The following is a 24700-nucleotide window of genomic DNA, read 5'->3' on the forward strand; positions in this document are numbered from 1 at the left end:
ATCAACAAGGCATTTTTGCCCACAGGACTGCCGCATACTGGATGTTTTTCCCTTTTCACACCATTCTTTGTAAACCCTAGAAATGGTTGTGCGTGAAAATCCCAGTAACTGAGCAGATTGTGAAATACTCAGACCGGCCCGTCTGGCACCAACAACCATGCCACGCAGGAGATTGTCTTGACCAGGACCACACCCCTAAATGCATTGAAGCAACTGCCATGTGATTGGTTGGTTAGATAATTGCATTAATGAGAAATTGAACAGGTGTTCCTAATAATCCTTTAGGTGAGTGTATATTGAGGTCATAAATGTAGGACCACATTACAGTAGCAGTCCGAGCCAGATCATGACCCAGTTGTAGATGATTCAGCTAGAAAATCCCATTTTTAAAAAAACTACTCACTTTTAGAATTGGTTACAGTCTGGTTCCAGACGACAATCAATACTGTCAATACTTTCTGTGCTCACGTTTTAAAAACCTTAAGATTGTTATTAAGAAATGTAGAAATCTCATTCAAATGCTGGCAACAAAACTCAAATGTACAATGTTTGATGTACATTTCCTGGAAAATGCCTCTCAGACTGACATAAAATGAACCGAAAATAATTTTTTAAAGAATAATTGTAATTCTTGTTGATTACAGTAACATCCAAGAATAGAAGGTACCAACATTTTAATCTGCTATCCATTTCAACAAAGGTGTTCTCTGTGTGGACACAGTGTAAAGTTGCAGTGCCCTTATAAGGTATTTACCTTTTATGTTCATTTTACAAAGTGCCCCGGGACAGTGGGCATCCCCTAAGCATTGGAATGACCGACTCACTGAGGTCAGCACCGCACAGTCCCTGACCTCCTGCAGGCGTCTGCTCAAGACACACCTGTTCAGACTGTACCTCGAATCTCAAGGCCAACATCTAGTGGACCTAATCCAACTCTTTCATGCATCATGTGGTTGAACTCATACGCTCCTTTGTGCTCCTGATTACACATGACTTTACCACTTTCAGTCACTGTACTGTAACTACTACTGTATTTTGGCCTTACTCCTTGGCACACTTTTATGTTCTGCTAGTTTGCACTAGGATACACACTTATTGTGATAAGCACTTACTGGATTTGCTGTACTTTGTAATGCTTTGGAAATGTTTCTTGTGAAAACTGTAAGTTGCCTGGGTAAGGGTCTGCTAAGAAATAAATAATAAAACAGGAAAAACATGTATGCAGAAATGTAATTTAACATTAAAAAAACTGAAAGCATGCTCGATCATGTCATGTTGATCCGTCTTGGTTCTTTGCATCTGTGCATCTTGTACTTGATATTTCAGCTCCAGGAAGCAGTACTGTTTGAGAAGGTAACTATTTTAAATACTGCATATCGCCTGCAGACAAATATGGAAATTTTAACATAAAATGAGGCATTCCTTATCCTGGTGTGCCAGCAGGAGATATCAGACATCACTCCACTTTTGCCATAATCTCAGGAAGGCGATGAATGTCTTTTGGTACAAGATAATGTTTTGTGACATACGGCCAGATAAATTACTTTAGAAACAAACATGAGAGTTAGCATACGACTCGTTTTAATGAATATGGTTGCAAGTAAATAAAGCTGTGATTAATTCCATCTTGTACCAGCAGGTGGCAGCAATAACCAGTCCGATTTCTATTTTTTATTTCATTTTTGGAGAAATAAAGGGATGTATTCAGAATAAAATGAGCTCAAATAAAAACAGCATTTTCTGTAATATAATTGTATAATTCCTGTTCAAAACTTTATTTATTTTAAATGCAAAAATAAGATATACAATCAGTTGTATCTCCTGATTGGCAAATACATTACCCCTTCTGAAAACGTATAAACAAATAAGTTAAATACAATATATTGAGAAAACACCGGTGATATTAAGAATGAATGTATGCAATGCAGAAGTATATGCAATCGACTGTGCATATTGTTATATTCCATGCCTGTAAAACATGCCTTGATTTTGTTTATTAGACTGACATCAAGCGGCCGTAAAGGACATTGCACTTTGCTTCTAGGCTAAATTTTGCATTTGATTTATGATTGTGCGGAAGGTTTAATGTAAGCCAGCTGCAAAACCCACACCTCGGATTAGTTGTATTTTGGACTTTAGTTCTATATTTAATTAAAAAAAAAATCACAACGTTGATCACCATGCTGTGATTTTTCTTTTCTAAAAAGGCATTTTTCGTTTTCTAAATGCATAGATTACAAAATAAATAAAAAGGGAAATTATAGAGGTGTGCTTATTACAAAGCAGCCACTAAACAGAGACAAAAAATACATGTTTCACTTGCAACTTGTTCTCTCATGATTAAAGTTTTGATCTGGGCACTGCCTATGTGCCAGAGTCACAAGTGTTATTTTAGGTGACAAGTAAGTGCTTTATCCATCTAAACTGACTTGTTTGAGTCACACATTAAAGCTTTGATACACATCCTGTCAGCTATGCTTAAACCGAACTGAACTGAGAAAAAACAGAATGGCCAAGCAAACCACTACCTTGGCCCATACAGGAAGTACAAGTGCATGTGTGGGATAGTACACAACATCCTGGGGCTCTCATTTTTCATAAAGAAATGCTACTCATGATGTATTTTTAGCTGCTAATCTGGGGTAAAAAAACTAAAACTTGCTGATGAGCTTGCACATATCACACAAATACTGTTTTCAATTTCCATTTGTAAGTAGTGTTTAGTTCACTGTTTACTGGTTTTGTAAAGTTTCTATTTACAGCAATTTATAGCAGGGGAAACTCATCTTAAATAGTAGTGGGTCTAAATAAATATAATTTTAAGACACTGGTAGCACATAGATAATAATTCTGTAATGGTGTAATGTCCTGGATAAGGGCATCTGCCTATAAATACATACAAACATAATCATTACAGCAATTCAAAAAAATAACCAAAGCCCTTGTGCAAACACATATTTTATCAAATATTTTGTAAATGTGGTGTTGTTACTTCTGTGAAGAAATTCACATTTCAATGTTTAAGATCAATCTTAACAGTCACATACATGTTTAAATATGCAAATATCTTGCTTTCTAGTGAGACATTGTTTAGAAACATTTGTAATACATTATGAAAAAGACTTGACTACTTCGATGATGAAACCTGCATGACACGTGCATTATCCTTTCATGTTCCAGCTTGTAAATCAGATAAGTCACTAATAAAAGGCAAGCTATTATATGACCATTTCCAATACCATGCAGTACATCTTCCATTTTTACTACTTATCATAAAGTGAACTGCACTGCACCTCACACAAATACATCTTTATTATCTGTGCTTCAGGGAATCTGAAGGTTTTCTTTGTTGACTTTTAATATGCAGTTTGTGAGTTGCTTTGCAAATGCAGTCAGTTGATACAGGCTGTCTTTACAGAACTCCCATTTGAAATGTATTTTTCAATAAACCTCAAGGGCATTCTACTTTGAAAAGCATGTGGGTAAAACCTAGGCAGCCGTTTTTTTGCAAGATTCCCATTTTAATTCAGTTGTCTCCAAGTGCCACTGGGCCCAGGCACGTGCACAGGTAAGGCTCAACCTGTGCAGAGCACATGCCCTTTTTCCCTAAGACTCCCAAAGTGCCCATTATCCCTAGCACCTGCCCCCTGGACTGCACTTTGACAGCCTTCCCCGGACCGCACTTCGGCAGCTTCCCCACCCCGGACAGGGTGCCCTCTTTCTGGCTTGAGCCCCTGCCCCCCAAAATGTCTGTCACGGTGCTGACTGAGCCCAATAGCTTTATATTGCCTGACTGCATGAACTTGCACTGAAGAATGCTGTGTCAGGGCTATTGGACAGTATGGGTTACAATGATAAACCTTCTCAGTTGTTTCCAAGACAGCTTCCTTTCCCAAAGATACTAAAGTTAACCTTCCTCCTAGAAATGAATGTATTTTGCTTGTCCATTCAGTTGGCCTGGCCAAAGCAGTGACATGGTCTGGGAATGCATTGGTTTTTGGATGAAGCTGAAGTCTCAGTTTCTCATGTAAGTTTATCATTTATCACTGTTTAACAGGTCACAATAATAAGAAATAAAAAAGTCCAATTCAGACATTTTAGTTCAGTCACATGTTCAATTTAATAGTTTAAGGCTTATTTGGAATATAAACACAGAAGATGCAGAGGTAAAAAACAATATTCTTCAGCACTGATCACTGTGAATAGTCATATTGCATCATGATCAACATAAGTGTGTCTATGAAATAAACAAAATATACATCCTGAGGTCAGGGTTCCCACTCAGAGACGTTGTGATGCAGAACATGTTGGTTTGAATCTGGGTTATCAGGAAAGCCAACTCTATGGCCAGCACTGTTTAGGCTGGGTGGTGGCATGCAACTCAGACAAGGATGTCTTGGTTTGCTGGACAGCAGCGCCCCCTGTGGCGTGGCAGACACTTGTCAGCCAATAGTATAATCCGTGAGATTTCAATTAGTGCTCCCTTCTCAATCAGCTCTGTTCAATCCACTGGAATTCTTATATTTTATTCTAATTGGAATCAGTGCTCAACACACAATGCATAGATATCATTCATAAATAAGCAAAATTATGTTTTTATTAAAATGAAGAAACATTGTTTCCAAAGGAAGTGTATGAATACTTTTGACTACAATTAAACTTTTTAAATTGGACACATTCTTATATCATCTTTAACTAATTTTATTCAAATGGTGTTCATTCAGTACAGGCCCTTAAAAGTAAAAATATGATGCTCGTTAACACCATCCCTTAATTGTCTGGTAACTATAAGTAAGGTGGTACTCACAAAGCTAAATTCACCTTAATACAATGTGTACTAATGTAATGTAATGTAATGAGACCTAGGATCAAATATGAGCTCAGCACTGTTCCTATGATAATGCAATGCAAAACAGAGCAGAGATTGTGGAAGTGTGGGGAAAGGATAGACAGCTTTTTAACACATTTTTCGTATTTATTTTAGAATAAAAGGGATTTGAAACATTCTTGTGAGTCTTCGCAGACTAAATTTAGAGAGAGACGTCAGACAACAGTGAGGTCACCGCTTCTGCACTTGACTACCAGAGAATATGAAAATGCATTTTACAATTAGATGTGATAATGTTACTGGTCTTAGTCAGAGATTCATATCACTGACCCATCTAATAGATAAAATCAACTTAACATTTATTTAAAAGATTAAACTCAATCACAACACATTGATAAATGGTATCTAACCTGCTCTTACACAATGTTATTTGTTTAGTAACTATTTGCTTTATTTTCTTAAGTCATTCATAGGCTTTGTATGGTTTCTTTAATATACCGTCAGAATTGTTTTAATAGCACTGTTTATTCAAGTGGTGCACTAGCCTATGAAACAGTTTCTGTTGAATTTAAGGTTACTTTATAGACAGACATAGTGTAAGACACAGCACCCATTTTCCATCAGAGCTGCATAGCATGTGATATAAGACACGGCTTGTGGTGTTATGTTTCCACATCATTTGAAAACATTTTGTTAATTCAGCACAAGCTAATGCACCCATCGTCTTACTTAGATGTGTCTTCTCATGGTTGGTGAATAACACACACTTTGCATAAGATGCTTCTTGTCGCCTAAGAATCTTGAATAAGTGATGCCCAAAATGTTGTATCTAAATCTAAGGCTTTACATATACGTATCAATTATACACACACATATGCTTTAACATAGCCTGAGCATAAAAGACACGCTGTAGTCTGAGACATAATGTATTTGTAGAACACAAAGAACATGGATGCAAAACGATAAACATTCACTTTTTTAAAAAGTTAACAAATTATATGTACTCGAATTTCAGGCAGTCGATGAATGGCACAAAGAGATTTGATGATCCAGTTCTGGTGAGCTTAAAATGTCAAAGGGTTTATTGATCAAGAAAAGGTAACCTGAACTGTTAGTACAAAAGTCTCTTTTCTGTGTCTCAGTGCATTTACAGAAGCTTTATGCTGCCATGGTTGATTAAGACCCTGAGCACATCCTTTGTCAGACACTTTCCTGAATAAGTTCCCGACCTGCCAGTTCATCCTCAGCACTTGCCTGCCGTAAACTTTCTGGGGGGAGAAAAAACTTTCACAACCTGCTTCCTTTACTGGAACTGACTCCTCGTCTCCAAACTTTAATTGACTGACTGAATCAACATAAAGTCGGTGGGAAATATTATGTTGATTGAGTTATTTTGTTTCCTTTTTTATGTTAATATATTTTCTATGGAAATGTTTTCTTTTACCGGTTATTCTCACCACATTGCAGTGTTTTATTCCACTTTCTTCTCATGGGCTCTCAAACTGCATGCAACTGAAGATGAAAGAAGTTAGACCCGTGCGCTCTCAACTACACAAGCTGTTAATTGGCAGTGAACCCCCTCAAAGGAAGTTGCTGAGCTAATGATTCCTGGATATCTGATCAGAAACCAAGGAAACTCCATTTGAAATGCGGGGCTGCTGGCACAGTAGCGGAAATTGCAGCCTGCAATTTGAGTAACAATCTTCAAACATAAATACCTAAAATGGCACAGTAATGAGAAATCTTTATAATGTCAGGAAAAAAATACATTCTTAAAGAATTTAATCTATTTAATCATATGTTCCATACACTTAAGTGTATACAGTATGGTGATTAGTGGAGATGGACTACTGGTTTACAGTAAATTCCCCAGACAGTGCATTTATTGGCAATACACTTATTGTTTTTGTTATTAAAAGATGTATCATGACTCAGTACATCTTTGACAGAGAATCCCCCCATCTTTTTCTTCATCATTAGTGACTACTGGATGAGTAAAATGCCCACACACTTCCTACCTACTATCTTGGTGGAAGACCCAGCGCCAAAGGTTAATTATGATCTAATAAAAAACATCATAGAGGAAACCGATATATTTTTCCAATGATCCCATCCCTCGTGGACTGTGTGTTGGTCCTACACAAGACACCATACCAGGCCCAGACAACTTCCTGCTTATTGGCTTGTCTTGAGGGAATGATCTTCTGATAGTTTTGCAGCATATATGTGACCCGTCTCCTCAAAAACAGTGCCAAAAAGCATGTCAGAGTGTAGCTTTGCAGCAAGTGTAGAGATGCAGTGATTGCCTTTGAGCTCTCGATGGGCGAGTATGCAGGTGAAGGCTCAGACTCGACTCAACATACCTTCAAGGATACTGATGAAATAAGAATCTGAGATCTGAGGTTACACAATGTACCGATAACGGCAAGAACATCCTACACAGTGGGATTATGCATAGTCTGTGCCACACATTCACCACACAGACAGCAGCTTTTGCATAAGCTTCAGCAGGCAGCGTTTCTTAGGCCTTGCTAATGATTTGATCTGTCTATTCTGTGCTATATCAAAGCTTCTATATGAACATGGTAGGGGCTTTGTATTTAGGTTTTTAAATTATTATTATTATTATTATTATTATTATTAGTAGTAGTAGTAGTAGTAGTAGTAGTAGTAGTAGTAGTAGTAGTAGTAGTAGTATATGTAAAAATAATAACTTAATAATGTATTTTACTGTTAAAAAATCCTTCAATTATTACATAAATATGTATTCATCAACACTTATAGTGAACATAACATCATTTTCATCTGGAGTAATGTCCTAAATGCACTAATGTTTAAACACGGTCCTTTTTAAAGGAAAATACATTACTTTGAATTGCTCTAGACTTTCTGCTAAGACCATATGATGGAAATAACACAACACTATTAATGACGCAATGCCATATTGCTAAGAATACTATTTCCTTTCTGATGTTAAATGTACCTTTAAGGGAGCTGTATCCTATAAGGCACGTCACTAAAAACATACTGGTACTTCTAAATGATAAGAAATAGTAACGGCACTAAATTAGATATGAATGAATGAATAGCATAATATAATTGTACTGCCATTAGTGTATCTTCAATCAATTGCAAAAAAACAACAACAAATCTATGCATGTATCTGTCTGTGTTTCCGAGGCTGTAGCTTCAACAGCTACTATGTCAGAGTACTAATAGTGCTACAGTGTTTGTGTATATGTATTTACAATGCGTGGTGGGCGGTGGGGGTTCAAAAATAAAAGTAAAATAAATACACAGTCTTATCTTACTTATCTATTTTTACTGTAGCTTGGTCTCATGGGGGGCAAGTGTATTGCTTAAGTTCTCTATCAGACAGATGTCGTCAGGAAGCTACAGCAACTGGCAACAGAGTATTTCTTGTGTGTGTGTGTGTGTGTGTGTGTGTGTGTGTTTGTGAGAGAGAGAGCTAGAGAGAGAGAGACAGAGAGCGAGACAGAGAAAGAGAGAGAGAGAGAGAAATAGAGCAGAGGAAGATACAGAGAGAAAAAACTGCACAGCAAAAGAAGGTTTCAGTTTTTCTTGGGTTGAACTCAATCTTATATGAAGTGGACTACAGATTTACAGAGACCTTAATGGACATGCTTTCTTTGGATGTTCCTCTACACTTTTGAAATAAAATGTATTAGCACCCAAGCACTAGGTAAGTAAGGGTTTAAATTGAACTGTAAGCATAGCAGGCTGGCTTATGAAGGATACCAGTGTATTTCTATGAATCGAATAGGCTGGGCATCTGGTAAGTAAGTAAGGTTGACTGCATCTCTATTACAATCTTTCACAAGTCTGTGCTACTCTTTCCTGATATACCACTTGTCAAAGAAAATAATAGATATAAAATAAATATATCAATATTACCAAAAGGGACTTATAGTGATACAATTATATAATTGTATTACCTTTCTGTTTTTACCTTCTGTTTTCTGTGTAATAGTCCTGCAAACATAATTATTCTGTTTGTTTGTTTGTTTTTATAAATAAATAGTTGTAGTAAATGTTTTATAGATATATGTATTTGGCTTTGGCTTCTTTACAACAGTCAGAATATTGAGCTAAGTTGACTGATTGGTGAGGAGTTTAAGTTTAATCATTACATCTTAATTAATTAATTGAAACACAGTCAGAGAGCACCTTTCAAATTCCTTTGACTTAATCATTATTTATGCCAATATATGTGTTTCTGTAATTTCAACACTACAATCTACCCAATATACAAATATTTTGATCCATAAGCATTCAAATTCTCTTTTTAAAACATGAACATTTAAAAAATATCAATCCTACATCTGTGATTTGTTTGTTTTTGTTGATTTATTTCCTCTTCTGATAGAAATTGTATACCATCACCCTGCCAATCAATAATTGGTGTATTGAGTTTTGATAGACCCTGTGCTAAAAAGAACTAAATGAAGACTTAAACCTTCATTACCTGTTGTTTATTTTTTAATTCTCAGTTAATTCTTGCGGTAACACAGAAACTACTATTTTGTCTTTACACTCACTATAATACATAGTAGATCATATCCATAAAGCTGGGGGCATCATGACCATTGCTTTGATAAAAGGTAATACGCAACATAATATTATTGCTAGTTTTAGCTCAGTTATGATGCAGTTATAAACAAGGACAGCGGCACATGGTCTGTGCATAATTACACTAATTACAATGTGTGTGTCAAGCTAATGCATAAGTCAAAAGAAAAGCTTTGAAAGTAAAATGATCAGCAAGTTATCTTAAAAATTAGGCTTCTGTTTTTTCAGACTTCATTTGTTAATAACAGTAACATACCCCATGTTCAGTTAAAAAAAGAAAAGAAAAGGCCGATATCATTGGTGAACTGCAGACGAAGCACAATATATGGATACAAGATGCACCAGCCATGTTGTGTCTCTCAGTGTACACTTGTGTTATTAGAAACATGGATTTTCTAGCTCAATGAGCATGTCGGCTAACGACCAATAATATAGATGTTTAAGTTTCATGTAGTGGAAAAAAAACATTCAGTTTAAATGCTGTACCAATCACTATCTGGATTTTATTTCTTTTGAAAACACATCCATTTCGATTGTTTAAATATTCTATCCATGATACAACATGTTACACCTTGAATGCTTCTGAAGGCACTCAACCGAATTAATCAAGATTTGCTTTTTGAAGCAGTGGATCCACAATGCTTTCTGTATCTCTCTGAGAAACCTCTTTCTTTGTATAATGTTGACAATTGGTTAACACTTAATGAATCCATTTTCAATCAAGGTAGAAGCAAACAGAATAGAAAGCTTAAGGCCTATTTGTTTGTCCATTACTGTCATCACTCTTTGAAAAAGCTAACACTACTACTTCTAAAATATCTAAAAAAAATGTGCCTCATGGATAATATTTGGTTAGCAGTAATGCCACCTTACAATAAGGGTTAAACAAGCCTGGCATTCCATTTCATTTTTTTAAACTAATAATATAATAGCATTATAATCCAATATACACCTATGTTTCTTCCAGGGCAATGGCCCATTATACTAGAAAAACACATTACGTCACTTAAACTATGCAATTCAGTAATTAACATTTGCTTAGTTTGCAGACGTTTGTAATGATGTTAATCAGTTGAAAGTTCAATCAAATGAAATATCATATGTTAAAACATACGATTTAAAGTTATGATGAGAGTTTTCATTTAAATCGTCCAGAATACAAATGTGTTTTGACAGGTTTTCACACAAAATAAATATGTAGATTGACTGTACAGTGAGGACTGATATCCTAAGGTTCTTGTTATCTATTTGAGTGCTAGAAAGTCAGTATCACAGACTTAAATTAAATATTCTGACATTTATTGTATTTTTGAGTGAATACTAAGCCACATAATAACAATGAATACTTATATATAGACATATCATATCAGGTGGAATAGACTGGGCCTCTTGCTTGCTCACTGATGTAATCTGACTCCATGTATAGTACAGTGTAGTAAACAGGAATTTCAAATGCTCTACTTTTGGAGATTCTGGGTCATTGCAGTTTGTGTGTTGCCTCAGAAAAACATAATAAGCAGCACATACACGCGGATTGCAGCATTCCTACACATTGCTTTAAAGATGAAACAAGAATGTTAAAATGTCAGAATATTAATTAAAGTTTTACAAATGAGCATGTAAGGAAAGTGTGTATGAAAGTGTGTTTGGACCCAGACTTTAATCCTGTTGTTGCTAGAAAAAAGGGAGTCAGGTTCAGGTATGCATCCGAGACGCTTTGTCCCAGATCCCTTCTGTCCTGCTTTTACATCTGTATTCATAATTTCTTTTGGATTCAGCGCACGACTCTGTAGTGGCAATCTGCAGCTGTTTTCCTCTGTTGGAATTTTTATATTTCCATCTTGCTCTGTCCTTGGGATCTCTGTGTCTGCACAATGAGCCTACAGCTCTCAGGTGTATTTTCTGTCTTGGCTCTGTAAGGCCGAAGCAATATGGACTGCTCCATTCTCCATGGTAAAATTGAACCCTCTGTCAAACCAGAAGTGGTCATTGAGTATTGTCAATTGGGTGCTTGGTGGGTGGGACAAACTTTTGATTGGCTGCGTATCAGGCCAAATCCAGTAGGCCAATGTCATAATAGAAGTGCCCACATACCAGACTAGGCTGTTATTAAATAATCAATCAATTGTGTCTGTGTAATGGACGTGTATAGCATAACAGGTGTGCAATTCATTGTGTTCCTTCTAGATGCTGTCCATGTGGATGCCTACCTTGTTCAAACATTTACATGCTGTTCTCTTTAGCACTGATTTTCCAGAATCTTCCACATCAATCTAAAGATCTGTGGCTACTGTAGGATGTATATATCTCAAACAGTTAGTCTTCCTGGCTTTACAGATGTCTTACTTGGTCTACCAGTTGTGGATAAGACTCTTGTTTGGGGTAGCGTTACAGCATTATACCCCATTATCCACTGAATACTGACCTGAACTTTGTGGCAAATCTGAGCTGTTGACAAGCCGACCTCATTTGAGAAACATGTTTTCCAGTTCATCTATTTTAGTTACTTTAATGTGTTTCATCATCTCTCAGAAAGGCAATGAAACAAATGGGATTGCTGTATGTACAATCAACCATTTAATAAGGGTACCAGCAACAAATAAAATGGCTACATTTACTACTACTACTACTACTACTACTACTATTACTACTACTACTACTACTAATAATAATAATAATATATGTGAAAAAAACTCTTCTTCTTCTACTTCTTCCTGTACATGTTATTTGTATCTTTGTGAATAATTTTCAAAATTATATTACAATATTTTGTGGTATTATTCTAATAGCAAATGACAGAAAATCATCCACTGAAACACCTGCTATAAAACAGGAAAGAGCAGGAAACATAATTTTTTAACTTAAATTAATATATTATCTGAATTTATTTTTATATTTGCTACAATTACCAATACCTCTCCAAAATATAAAACCAGGATTTATTATATTTAACACAAACTCGCTCTATGGTGTACCAGTGTATGATATGGCAAACAGTCCAAGCCCTGAGGAAGCAGTTTTCAATTATTCAAACTAAAATAATTATCCTTATGTGTGACAGAGTCCTTGGTTTTCCAGTTCTTATAGAAATTAATTATAAGATTGATCTAATAAGTATCTTTTAGATATCTTATAAGTATCTTAAATTTATAAAATAAGACAGTTACCTAACAGTTACTGGACAGAACTATTGAGAATAAATAAAAAAATAAATAATAATAATAATAATGTGAGAGACAAATATTTAGAGCTCAATATATATTTCTTACATACTATAAGTGATCGCATTCTAGTAGTAACCAAAATACATTATACTTATAAAAGTTAAACAGTGACTATAATAACAAATAACAAATAAAGTAGATGAGTATTCATGTGTTATCCATATGCGTTATGGCTAGTTTGTTCTAATGTACATTACAGATACATTACAACCTTGTGTGCATTTTAAATATTTTGAAGTAGTTATAGACCAATGCTATGATTTCTAATTATAATGTTGTTCTTGTTCTGCAAAATTCCATGTTATCTAAAACTATAAAAGCTTGAATCCTTGTTTTCATTACTAATGGTTAATTTAATCAGTTTCATATTTTTTTAGTGTTTGCTTGTCTCCATATGGACTTGCTTTGATAGCTAACAAGGGTACTTGGGGAGTAAATAAATTGAAACATTACTTGAATTTGGAGTTACTTGGGCTGCAACTATAGATGCGCAGAACTGGCAATTGGGCCACACTGAAAAAGCATTCCTATACTGTGTTTTCAAAATAACATCCAATCCGATGCATTACGCTAAAACGGTCACGTAATCAGATTACATTTGGAATCCTTTATTTAATATATATATAAACAACCAAAGCTAAATGCAAGAAGTAAAACAACATTTTAAAATTTTCTATATTATCAATACTATCAACTTTCAAAATTTCAAGACTGACAAGTTGATTTTTATTATTTGTCTTCATTTGGTAAACAAATCTAATCAAAGCGCTTGTGTAGTCGGTTACGTGTAAATATTGTGCAGAGTCTTTAATTTAAAACAAATTATCATGCTAGCTTTTCACTATGATTCCAGAAAGAACACATACTATTATGAGAGAATACCACCAATTAAACACCCAGTATACACACACAACATGCTCATAATGAGTTTTTCATGTCACAATATTTTATCTTGTTTGAACTTTGTCTGTAACTTATTTGGATTTTTTTTTTTCTGTGCCAATTTATTTTTGCTTTTAAAATGAACAGATAGTGAAACTGCATCTCTATTGATTCTACTAGTGATGGACTAGACAATATTAACTCCTGAGAACAAAGTTAACAGATTTCAGTCAGAACAATTAAGAATTAATGCATGTATGCAATTGCATTAATAGCCTTCTTAATCAAAAGTAGAAACAGAGCAAGCCTAGAGCCTACTGATTGTTTTTATGGAAAAGGTTGAACAAAATCTGAAAATAATGAAATTACAGGCTATGTGTAGTCTTGCAGCTTTCTGCCACCTGCCAATAGAAGATTAGAGAAGCATTGATAAAATGTACATTCAATGGACACACATAATGGAATATGATTCAAATGCAAAGAAAGTAAAACTCTAACATTACAAACAAAAGAAGAACCTGTGCTATTTCAGTGGCACAAGGCTGGACCTCCCCCGCTTACTTACTGCTGGATACTGATGTCACCCTTATATTTGTAACATTTTCAAGTGTACTTACTGCCTGATTTAAAGTAATGTTGAAATTCGTTAAACCCGGTCCTTTGCTTTTTCATCTTTCCATCTTGTTTTTTTCCTGTGTGGCTGTAATTTGCTTCTGTAAAAAATATTATCTCCTGTACAAGACAAGTTTTATATTTTTCCTCTTATTATTTTCATAAATAAATATGACAATTTTATTTTGCAATTTAAATTATATTTAAAAATGTTTTGGTGTTAAGGGTTTTATTATATTTATGGTGAACAGGGCCAGTCTACACATGCTGCATGTATACACGTAGGCCACAGGGTGTATATGTGCTAACAGTTTTTTTTAAATCCATTTATTATTGTGCTCTGTGTTTTCTTCTGTGGTCATGCCTTTTTCTAGTTTTACTCAGATTTTATATATATATATATATATATATATATATATATATATATATATATATATATATATATATATATATACAGTGAGGGAAAAAAGTATTTGATCCCCTGCTGATTTTGTACGTTTGCCCACTGACAAAGAAATGATCAGTCTATAATTTTAATGGTAGGTGTATTTTAACAGTGAGAGACAGAATAACAGCAAACAAATCCAGAAAAATGCATTTAAAAAAAGTTATAAATTGATTTGCTTGTTAATGAGGGAAATAAGTATTTGATCCCCTATCAATCTGCAAGATTTCTGGCTCCCAGGTGTCGTTTATACATGTAACAAGCTGAGATTAGGAGCACTCTCTTAAAGGGAGTGCTCCTAATCTCCGCTCGTTACCTGTATAAAAGACAGCTGTCCACAGAAGCAATCAATCAATCAGATTCCAAACTCTCCACCATGGCCAAGACCAAAGAGCTGTCCAAGGATGTCAGGGACAAGATTGTAGACCTACACAAGGCTGGAATGGGCTACAAGACCATCGCCAAGCAGCTTGGTGAGAAGGTGACAACAGTTGGTGCGATTATTCGCAAATGGAAGAAACACAAAATAACTGTCAGTCTCCCTCGGTCTGGGGCTCCATACAAGATCTCACCTCGTGGAGTTTCAATTATCATGAGAACGGTGAGGAATCAGCCCAGAACTACACGGGAGGATCTTATTAATGATCTCAAGGCAGCTGGGACCATAGTCACCAAGAAAACAATTGGTAACACACTACGCCGTGAAGGACTGAAAACCTGCAGCGCCCGCAAGGTCCCCCTGCTCAAGAAAGCACATGTACAGGCCCGTCTGAAGTTTGCCAATGAACATCTGAATGATTCAGAGGAGAACTGGTTGAAAGTGTTGTGGTCAGATGAGACCAAAATCGAGCTCTTTGGCATCAACTCAACTCGCTGTGTTTGGAGGAGGTGGAATGACCCCAAGAACACAATCCCCACCGTCTAACATGGAGGTGGAAACATTATGCTTTGGGGGTGTTTTTCTGCTAAGGGGACAACTGCACAAATCTTGGGTGAGAACCTCCTTCCCTCAGCCAGGGCATTGAAAATGGGTCGTGGATGGGTATTCCAGCATGACAATGACCCAAAACACACAGCCAAGGCAACAAAGGAGTGGCTCAAGAAGAAGCACATTAAGGTCCTGGAGTGGTCTAGCCAGTCTCCAGACCTTAATCCTATAGACATTCTGTGGAGGGAGCTGAAGGTTTGAGTTGCCAAACGTCAGCCTCGAAACCTTAATGACTTGGAGAGGATCTGCAAAGAGGAGTGGGACAAAATCCCTCCTGAGATGTGTGCAAACCTGGTGGCCAACTACAAGAAACGTCTGACCTCTGTGATTGCCAACAAGGGTTTTGCCATGAAGTACTAAGTCGAAGGGGTCAAATACTTATTTCCCTCATTAACATGCAAATCAATTTATAACTTTTTTGAAATGCGTTTTTCTGGATTTTTTTGTTGTTATTCTGTCTCTCACTGTTAAGATACACCTACCATTACAATTATAGACTGATCATTTCTTTGTCAGTGGGCAAACGTACAAAATTAGCAGGGGATCAAATACTTTTTTCCCCCACTGTATATAATTATTATTATTATTATTATTGTTATTTAGTTTTTATTCCATTTCTCTACCTGAATAGTTTGTTTATCCGACTGCATTTGGAGAAAAGTTTAAAACTTATTCTTCTGTAGTCCTACCAACAAAGCTACCTATCATATATGTGAGCCTGTACTGCATGTGTTCATGATAACTGTAATGCAAATGCCAGTTTACAAAATGTAAATATATAAAATGGTATATTTTACTAATATTTCACAGTTTCACGATAAATATCTTATAGTCGATCGCTGCTTCCACAATGTTTCCAAGCCTTTGCAAATACTTTCTCCCAATTTTGTAATTAAATAATTCTAACCTGTAAAAGGTTCTCTGCACTGCCACTCTGCTTAGACCCGCCTTCAAGCAAAAGTAAATGACCCAATCAGTGAAGAGGGTTTTTGGAAACCCACTTTATTAGATCAGAACGGATCTGGGGGCCGAATGTATCTGATACATCTATTTGGTTACTTGCCTTTAGGTGGGGCATACATGATGCAAACTAAGTTTTGAAAAGTTATTTGAAAGAAAATGCTGGGAGAAAGTCCAGCAGCCTATTCCAGTCTTTTTGCCAGGGGTGAGCTAATGTTCCTCTGTACAGTCCCATTATACACTTTGGAGCAGCGGCACTGGGAACTGTTCAGTGGAGATGGCTGTTAGTGATCAAGAAACCGGTCTATATTACATAACACAAGAATTTAAACTAAGCACATCAAATCTGAGGTCATTTTGTTCTGACAGGACCCTAATGACAATGCTCTTCTGTTTTCTGTTGGTTTGGTAACCTCAATATCAAGAGGAAAAATGCACTAAACCGCTTTATTAGCCAGAGCGGGAAGATTATCAGGGTCAAACAGGGCAGGCCAATGGAACTATTTGACAAATAAGTGCTGCACAAAGCTAAGACCATCCTCTCAGACTGATCACCCTTTCAGATCTGAATTCCACTCTCTACCCTCTGGTTCCCACTTCAGGCTACCCAGGATAAAAAACAACAGATACAAACACTCATTTGTTCCCTCAGCCATCACTTTGCAAAATTGCCATAATTGCCATAGTGAAATCTAAACTAATATTTGCACATTGCACTTTTTATGTGGAACAGCATTTTATTGTAATTTATTATATTTAATTGTATTGGCATATTGCATGTATTTGTTGTTTTCATGTTTTTTATTATTGCTTCCTGTGTTACTGGGTGTATAATCATTGAACTAAACAGAACTGATCAACGCAAATCACACACACACTGGGGGTTGGGGGGGCGCCTCCTCAGTCTTGCCGGGAGAGCGGGGGCGGCAGCATCAGTTCATACAGTTCATACCCTCCCGGGCAGTAGAGGATAATATACTGAGCAGCTTTGAAGTGGTGGATTTGCCGCCCCTTTTAAAATGTCGTTTTAGACCATCACCTAGTCCGTCTATTTCTCACCGGCCCTGATGGTGAATTATCTATATCACTTTTTTCTTCAGGTGGGAATCATAATCGTAACCATAACCAAATACAAATATTAAAACATTATTAAAAATTCTAAATATGTATATATATATATATATATATATATATATATATATATATATATATATATATGTCATTGAAACCTTTTTCTGATCTAACACAATGGAATGCAGTTCCACTTTTAAATGTGTCAGTTCTTATAGGAAAAATAATTGCAGTAGCTGGACTTCTGACAGCTCAAAAATATGAATAGGGCAAGCTTATGTTTAGATGGAGGTCATATCCATTTGGAAGCGGTGCCGTTTTTACATCTGAAGAAGTGATGGATTCCAAAATATCCCTGGATATTTTAGCCTAAAAAGCAGCTGCTCTTTTTGCTAAGAATCTCAAGCTTGGTCACAGATGGACTTTCAGCCAAGATAACAATTCTATGTCATCATCCAATTCTACAGACAATCAACACCCTTGACTGGTCATTACCTCCAGGCCTTTATCTGTTATATACTGTGTGTATGAATGGAAAACGTGCAACCACACAACCTGGTTTTGCATGGCGAAGAGGATAAATACCCCTCCTGAAAAGTTAGTAAACCTATTAAACGGTTACAGAAACTCCTCCATGTTATTAATGTCAACAATAAGTCGATTCACAAAATACAGCTTGAAAAATAAAATTTGAAAATCATGTATCAGGAATACACCTATACCCCGAAAAAACATGATCTGATAAAATGTGAATTTGTTGATCGCAAAGACAGCATTTGTAAACTTTCTCTGATCTTCATTGCATCTTGTCTGCAAGTCCATTAATTACTTTACCTTTTCTAACTTAATTTTAACCTTTCCATAAGAACTCCTATCTACAAAATGTTTTCACACTATTTAATAGTTAACAGTTCAATCTACTTGTAATATAGTTGGCTAAGTGACAAAGGGCATGGGCCCCTTTGTCACTTAGCCAACTATATTACAAGTAGATGTCCTATTTGTTAAAATACGAAGATATTTGTTTACAACAACTCATAAGGATGTGTAATTTAAAGCAAGTTCTGATGTTTTCTGTGAATTTAGCATTTTCCTCATTTTCCAAACATTGATGTCTGATGAAACAGAGCCCACATGGTTAAATTTCGCAGTGCTTAGTACCTGTGTTGTTAATACAATGTATCTTTTAAGTAAGCTTATATAATAAGCATTGTAGTTGAAGAAAGGATATACAATTTTACCATTGTAGAACAGATGTATTTACTGCAGACACTGCAGACACTGTAAGAGTTTTTGGCTCCCAAGGGCCACATTATATCAGGGAAGTGGCGTGTATATATATACATATGCCAAAATGCTATTGACTTTTTAAATTAAAAACCTAAAATGTTCTTGTTAATTCTACTGTAAATGTATTGTAATCAATGGTCTCAATATATTTGGAGACTACTATATATATATATATATATATATATATATATATATATATATATATATAGAGAGAGAGAGAGAGAGAGAGAGAGAGAGAGAGAGAGAGAGAGAGAGATTCAGAGATTACTTGATCGGTGTGCCACTTTATTTGTTTATTTACTTCTTTGGTATATGTTCAGCAAACTAAAAAACACTTAAACATAAAATATTCATGTTTTTTCATTTTTTTGTTGTGGTAATTCATACCCCATAAACAAAGATAAATGTTTTGCTGTGTAGACGGCATACATTACATTGCATTGGTAGATATATCCAAAATTAAGTGAAAATGCACAAAGCTCTGCATATAATTATACAGACTGGATAATTCTGTATAGCTGGTTGGTAGAATTAGAAGAAGTAACAGACGAAAGAACTATGTAGGTAGGTTTCTTATAAGTAAAGTGACTTCTTCTTAATAAAGGCAGAAACAAGGGATAATGCTTATTCTAAGAGAACTAGGACAAATCTCAGGATTTGAAATGTATGCTACTGGGTGCTCCCTGGCCAATTATAATTAAACACAGCCATTGGGATGGAAATGCAGATTACTATAGAAGATAACTTACCCATTCATTAACTAAACTAATTTGTTCATATTAAAGATTTATATTTTTGCTTCCCATATAAATACATCTGAAAAAAAAAAACTGAAATGTTGATAGGTTTATATTTTCTTAAGGTTAACATTTCAAATGTTGTTAGGTTGAGATCGAGAGATAAATTAACCTCAGGAAGTCTGGTTTAACTGCATGCAACGAGCAGTTTCAGAAATGACTTATTCAGACTCAGAGTGGGGATTTAAAAACCAAGACTGAATAATACTAATTCTGCTTCATTTTCCTTCAATAAAAAGTATGCTTTAGTTTAAACAATAATGATTCTGTTCATGTATGTATTTATTTTGATGTTAATTGTTAATTAAACAATGATCGGTTATTCTTTATTTTGTTCTTGCTGCATTTGTGAAGGTTATGGATTGGGTAAACATCATTGTGTTTACACATAGATTAATTTTGCTGTTCAGTGTTAGTTCATATAAGTTTTACTTTAATTATAGTGAGTTAAGTTAAAAGTGTTATTTAATATACAATACGAATAACTGTTAGTATTTATGATAAACACACAGGCAATATCAAGTTTTAAATCTAGTAATGTAACCCTTGGTAGATACAATTAATATATAAGTTAATGCTTTTATAATCGGAAAAAATTGTGTCAGTGTATATAATGCATGTATAACATTGTTATTAACTGGTATTTGTTTATTTATCTATTTTTAAATGGCACTTTAAATATAACGTGACCAAAGTAATTAATATACATAATTCTTTATGGTACACTTCACATTGCATGCATTTCCCTTTGTGTTTCAAAGTATCTCTATTACTTTGCTTTTCACTGATTGATTAAAGAAATTGAGTATGGTTAGCTCTACCCATTTTAAGATTCCTTATATAGAGTTCATAGGGTGAAAATCCACAGTTTTGTCATCTTTTTCAAACGTGTATATTTTTTCAGACAAATTCTGAAGTTGCTGGAAGTATCTAAGATGACTTTTTATGATTTATTTATTGATGTATAACATTTCAAAATTTGTATGCTCATTAAGTGTTTTAAAAAATCTTGTATCACTATTGAAAGAAAGTTTAATTTAATGAATTAAATGTTATATGTAGTTGTTTCGCGTACTTTCTGAAATCTAGCCAATACTATGTTGGCGAATTCTCTGGACAAAAGCTATTTTGAATTTTTAAATTCTCAGTTAAATAATTTAATGATCTCAGCAAAACAAGTTTGAAATGTAAGGTTCCTTAGATCATTTATCTGATCTTAACAGTAACCGTATAAACAAAAAACAAAAATGGATTACAAGAACAAACGTCCTGTATTGGGACTACAAATACATCTGTTTTTTGTAACAATTTTGTTTAGGTTGCAAAATGACAATCCATAATGTTTAGTAACAGAACATTAGCTTTGAATTAGTATTTAAGAAAAATTAATCCTTGGGTAATAGTATGCTATTAATCATTATTAGAGACCAAATATGATGGCGACATCTGAATCTGAAGTGTTTGTATATATATATATTACAAGAAAGTATTTGTAAATTGTATTACATGGATATTATTTATTCCATTGTATTTATTGAATTTCCATTATAACATCTTGTGTGATGTCTAAAAAAGGTTAACAAGATTTTGTTTTTTTTACAATTACGTATTGTGCAAACTCTGGTCGTCACATCCTACCGCAATTTGACAGTTATCGGCTGTTTGCATTTTAAAAGCAGTTTTATTTCATTTCATTATGCAAATGTATTACACTTTTTTATGTTTTAAATGTGGTCTCTATGTCAATAACTACAGAAGGGAAAAAATATATAATATTGTTTTCCTTAACATTTACATTTTACCATCTGAGTTCCATATGGAGAGTAGCTGTTATATTATTTCAAGTGCAAACAGATACATTTCTGTTAATTGATTCAAACTGCAACATAAGTATTTTAGCTTTTATTCAGAACTCTAAGAAAAGCAGTGTGACCTCAAATTTCTGACCTGTTTCTGTGTAGGAAAAGTGAGAGCTAGCTCACTAATGTTTCAGCATGTGACATTTCACCAGTTACAGGATAGCAGAAAAGACTTCTAAAGAGCATGGGATTTGTCTTCCTCTTAGGATCTATGTTCAGTGCTATTGGGACCTTATGGCTTCCTGTTTACTGGGACACTTTAACAGGGGAAGTGTTTCTTCAAAGTAGCCTTTAAACCGAAAGACATTATAACTATAAACGTTAAACAGTATTTTTATTATTATTATTATTTGTGATTTATTTGTGATATTTTGTGATTTGTTATGCACACTTAATAAAATACAGTTGATGAAGACAATAGCTGTGCGGGAAATATCACAGAACTTATAAATGTAACCCTGTACCTTACACTTGCTCTTTCAGAAAGTAACAAAAACATCAAAGATGGCTTTCAGAATGCACAGTGTTGGAAAACCATCCAATCAAATACATTCACACATACACAGGATCATGATAAGGTAATTAATGATATCCAATGTGAAGTGACCAGTGGGTTTCCTGCTAATGTTTGGATCTCAGACCACAATTCTCCATCACGATTTCACTTGGTTCTTTTCCCATACTATGACAGTAGATGTTTTGGGCATTTCTAAGTCCAATAATCTTTCAGCTCCTGTCTATCTGTTAACGGAAGCAGAACAACAGATACTCAAAAGCATATAAAAAATGAATAATTGTTAAAACCACTTCAATGTGTATTTCAATAGCTCTTCAATGGCTGTGCCAAAATATAATCACTTTTTTATATTTATATAGTCCCCACGGGGTGATAACAATCCTCATGTTTTGTCATGTGAATATCATGGGATATTACTGTTTTTAGTTTTTATTGTTGTTGAAGCATGGCAATTCATTATAGTTCCAAACAGTTTAGATTGTGCCTTTAATAATTTACTGCTCTGCTCAGAGTAGGCCAAGGAGTTTCAAAAGTTCACCCATAAATTCTGCTTTTCTTTTCCTTACTTTGCTTTTCAAATCCAATTTTGACATGCTTATATAGGAACCTCTCATGCCTCTCTATACTTTCAAGGGTATAGGAACATGATGCAAAATAGCTTAATTTAACTTCAGTATTATTCAGCTTGAGGAACTGTTGAGGAACTGAAGACTTTCCATTGTTTTCATATGAGCACTTGGAAGATATTTTCCATATGATCATTCACTTGGGCAATATTGCATTTTCTTTTTGTTGATATGTAATGAATGTAAATTATCAATCTAGATGCTTCACAAATGCTCAATGAAGCTACAGTGAGGGAAAAAAGTATTTGATCCCCTGCTGATTTTGTACGTTTGCCCACTGACAAAGAAATGATCAGTCTATAATTGTAATGGTAGGTGTATTTTAACAGTGAGAGACAGAATAACAACAAAAAAATCCAGAAAAACGCATTTCAAAAAAGTTATAAATTGATTTGCATGTTAATGAGGGAAATAAGTATTTGACCCCTTCGACTTAGTACTTCATGGCAAAACCCTTGTTGGCAATCACAGAGGTCAGACGTTTCTTGTAGTTGGCCACCAGGTTTGCACACATCTCAGGAGGGATTTTGTCCCACTCCTCTTTGCAGATCCTCTCCAAGTCATTAAGGTTTCGAGGCTGACGTTTGGCAACTCAAACCTTCAGCTCCCTCCACAGAATGTCTATAGGATTAAGGTCTGGAGACTGGCTAGGCCACTCCAGGACCTTAATGTGCTTCTTCTTGAGCCACTCCTTTGTTGCCTTGGCTGTGTGTTTTGGGTCATTGTCATGCTGGAATACCCATCCATGACCCATTTTCAATGCCCTGGCTGAGGGAAGGAGGTCCTCACCCAAGATTTGTGCAGTTGTCCCCTTAGCAGAAAAACACCCCCAAAGCATAATGTTTCCACCTCCATGTTTGACGGTGGGGATGGTGTTCTTGGGGTCATTCCTCCTCCTCCAAACACGGCGAGTTGAGTTGATGCCAAAGAGCTCGATTTTGGTCTCATCTGAGCACAACACTTTTACCCAGTTCTCCTCTGAATCATTCAGATGTTGGCAAACTTCAGATGGGCCTGTACATGTGCTTTCTTGAGCAGGGGGACCTTGCGGGCGCTGCAGGATTTCAGTCCTTCACGGCATAGTGTGTTACCAATTGTTTTCTTGGTGACTATGGTCCCAGCTGCCTTGAGATCATTAACAAGATCCTCCTGTGTAGTTCTGGGCTGATTCCTCACCGTTCTCATGATCATTGAAACTCCACGAGGTGAGATCTTGCATGGAGCCCCAGACCGAGGGAGACTGACAGTTATTTTGTGTTTCTTCCATTTGCGAATAATCGCACCAACTGTTGTCACCTTCTCACCAAGCTGCTTGGCAATGGTCTTGTAGCCCATTCCAGCCTTGTGTAGGTCTACAATCTTGTCCCTGACATCCTTGGACAGCTATTTGGTCTTGGCCATGGTGGAGAGTTTGGAATCTGATTGATTGATTGCTTCTGTGGACAGGTTTAAGAGAGTGCTCCTAATCTCAGCTCGTTACCTGTATAAAATACACGTGGGAGCCAGAAATCTTGCTGATTGATAGGGGATCAAATACTTATTTCCCTCATTAACATGCAAATCAATTTATAACTTTTTTGAAATGCGTTTTTCTGGATTTTTTTGTTGTTATTCTGTCTCTCACTGTTAAAATACACCTACCATTAAAATTATAGACTGATCATTTCTTTGTCAGTGGGCAAATGTACAAAATCAGCAGGGGATCAAATACATTTTTCCCTCACTGTATTAACATTTATCTGCCCGGGCACAAATATCTTTTTATAACATAATAACATAATTAATATACAATTGATAAGGCATTACCTTAACTATCAAATCAATGTTATAGTGGCATCAGCAACTCAGAACAGAACAGAATTTTTTTTTTTCCATGGTGTCTTTTTACAGATTAAACTCCATTATTTGCTAGCCCTCCTGCATTTAATTTAAACAGTGAAAATTACTTATTGATTTCTTCATGTGCCATATTTCTGTGATTGCTTTTAGTTTGCCAAAATGTTATGGAGTC

The 24700-nt window shown here is 35.4% G+C and overlaps 1 protein-coding gene across 1 annotated transcript in view; it reads left to right on the top strand.

Annotated features, from left to right (window-relative positions):
• Nucleotides 1-8354: 8354 nt before the first annotated feature.
• blk (BLK proto-oncogene, Src family tyrosine kinase) overlaps nt 8355-24700 on the top strand; it is a 50906-nt gene continuing 34560 nt past the window's right edge. The window contains exon 1 of the mRNA XM_066707690.1: nt 8355-8531. The gene's annotated coding sequence lies outside the window, so the exon portion shown is untranslated. The remainder of the gene's footprint in view (nt 8532-24700) is intronic.

This window comes from Amia ocellicauda, chromosome 1 (assembly GCF_036373705.1).
Source record: "Amia ocellicauda isolate fAmiCal2 chromosome 1, fAmiCal2.hap1, whole genome shotgun sequence".
NCBI classification, from domain to species: Eukaryota; Metazoa; Chordata; class Actinopteri; order Amiiformes; family Amiidae; genus Amia; species Amia ocellicauda.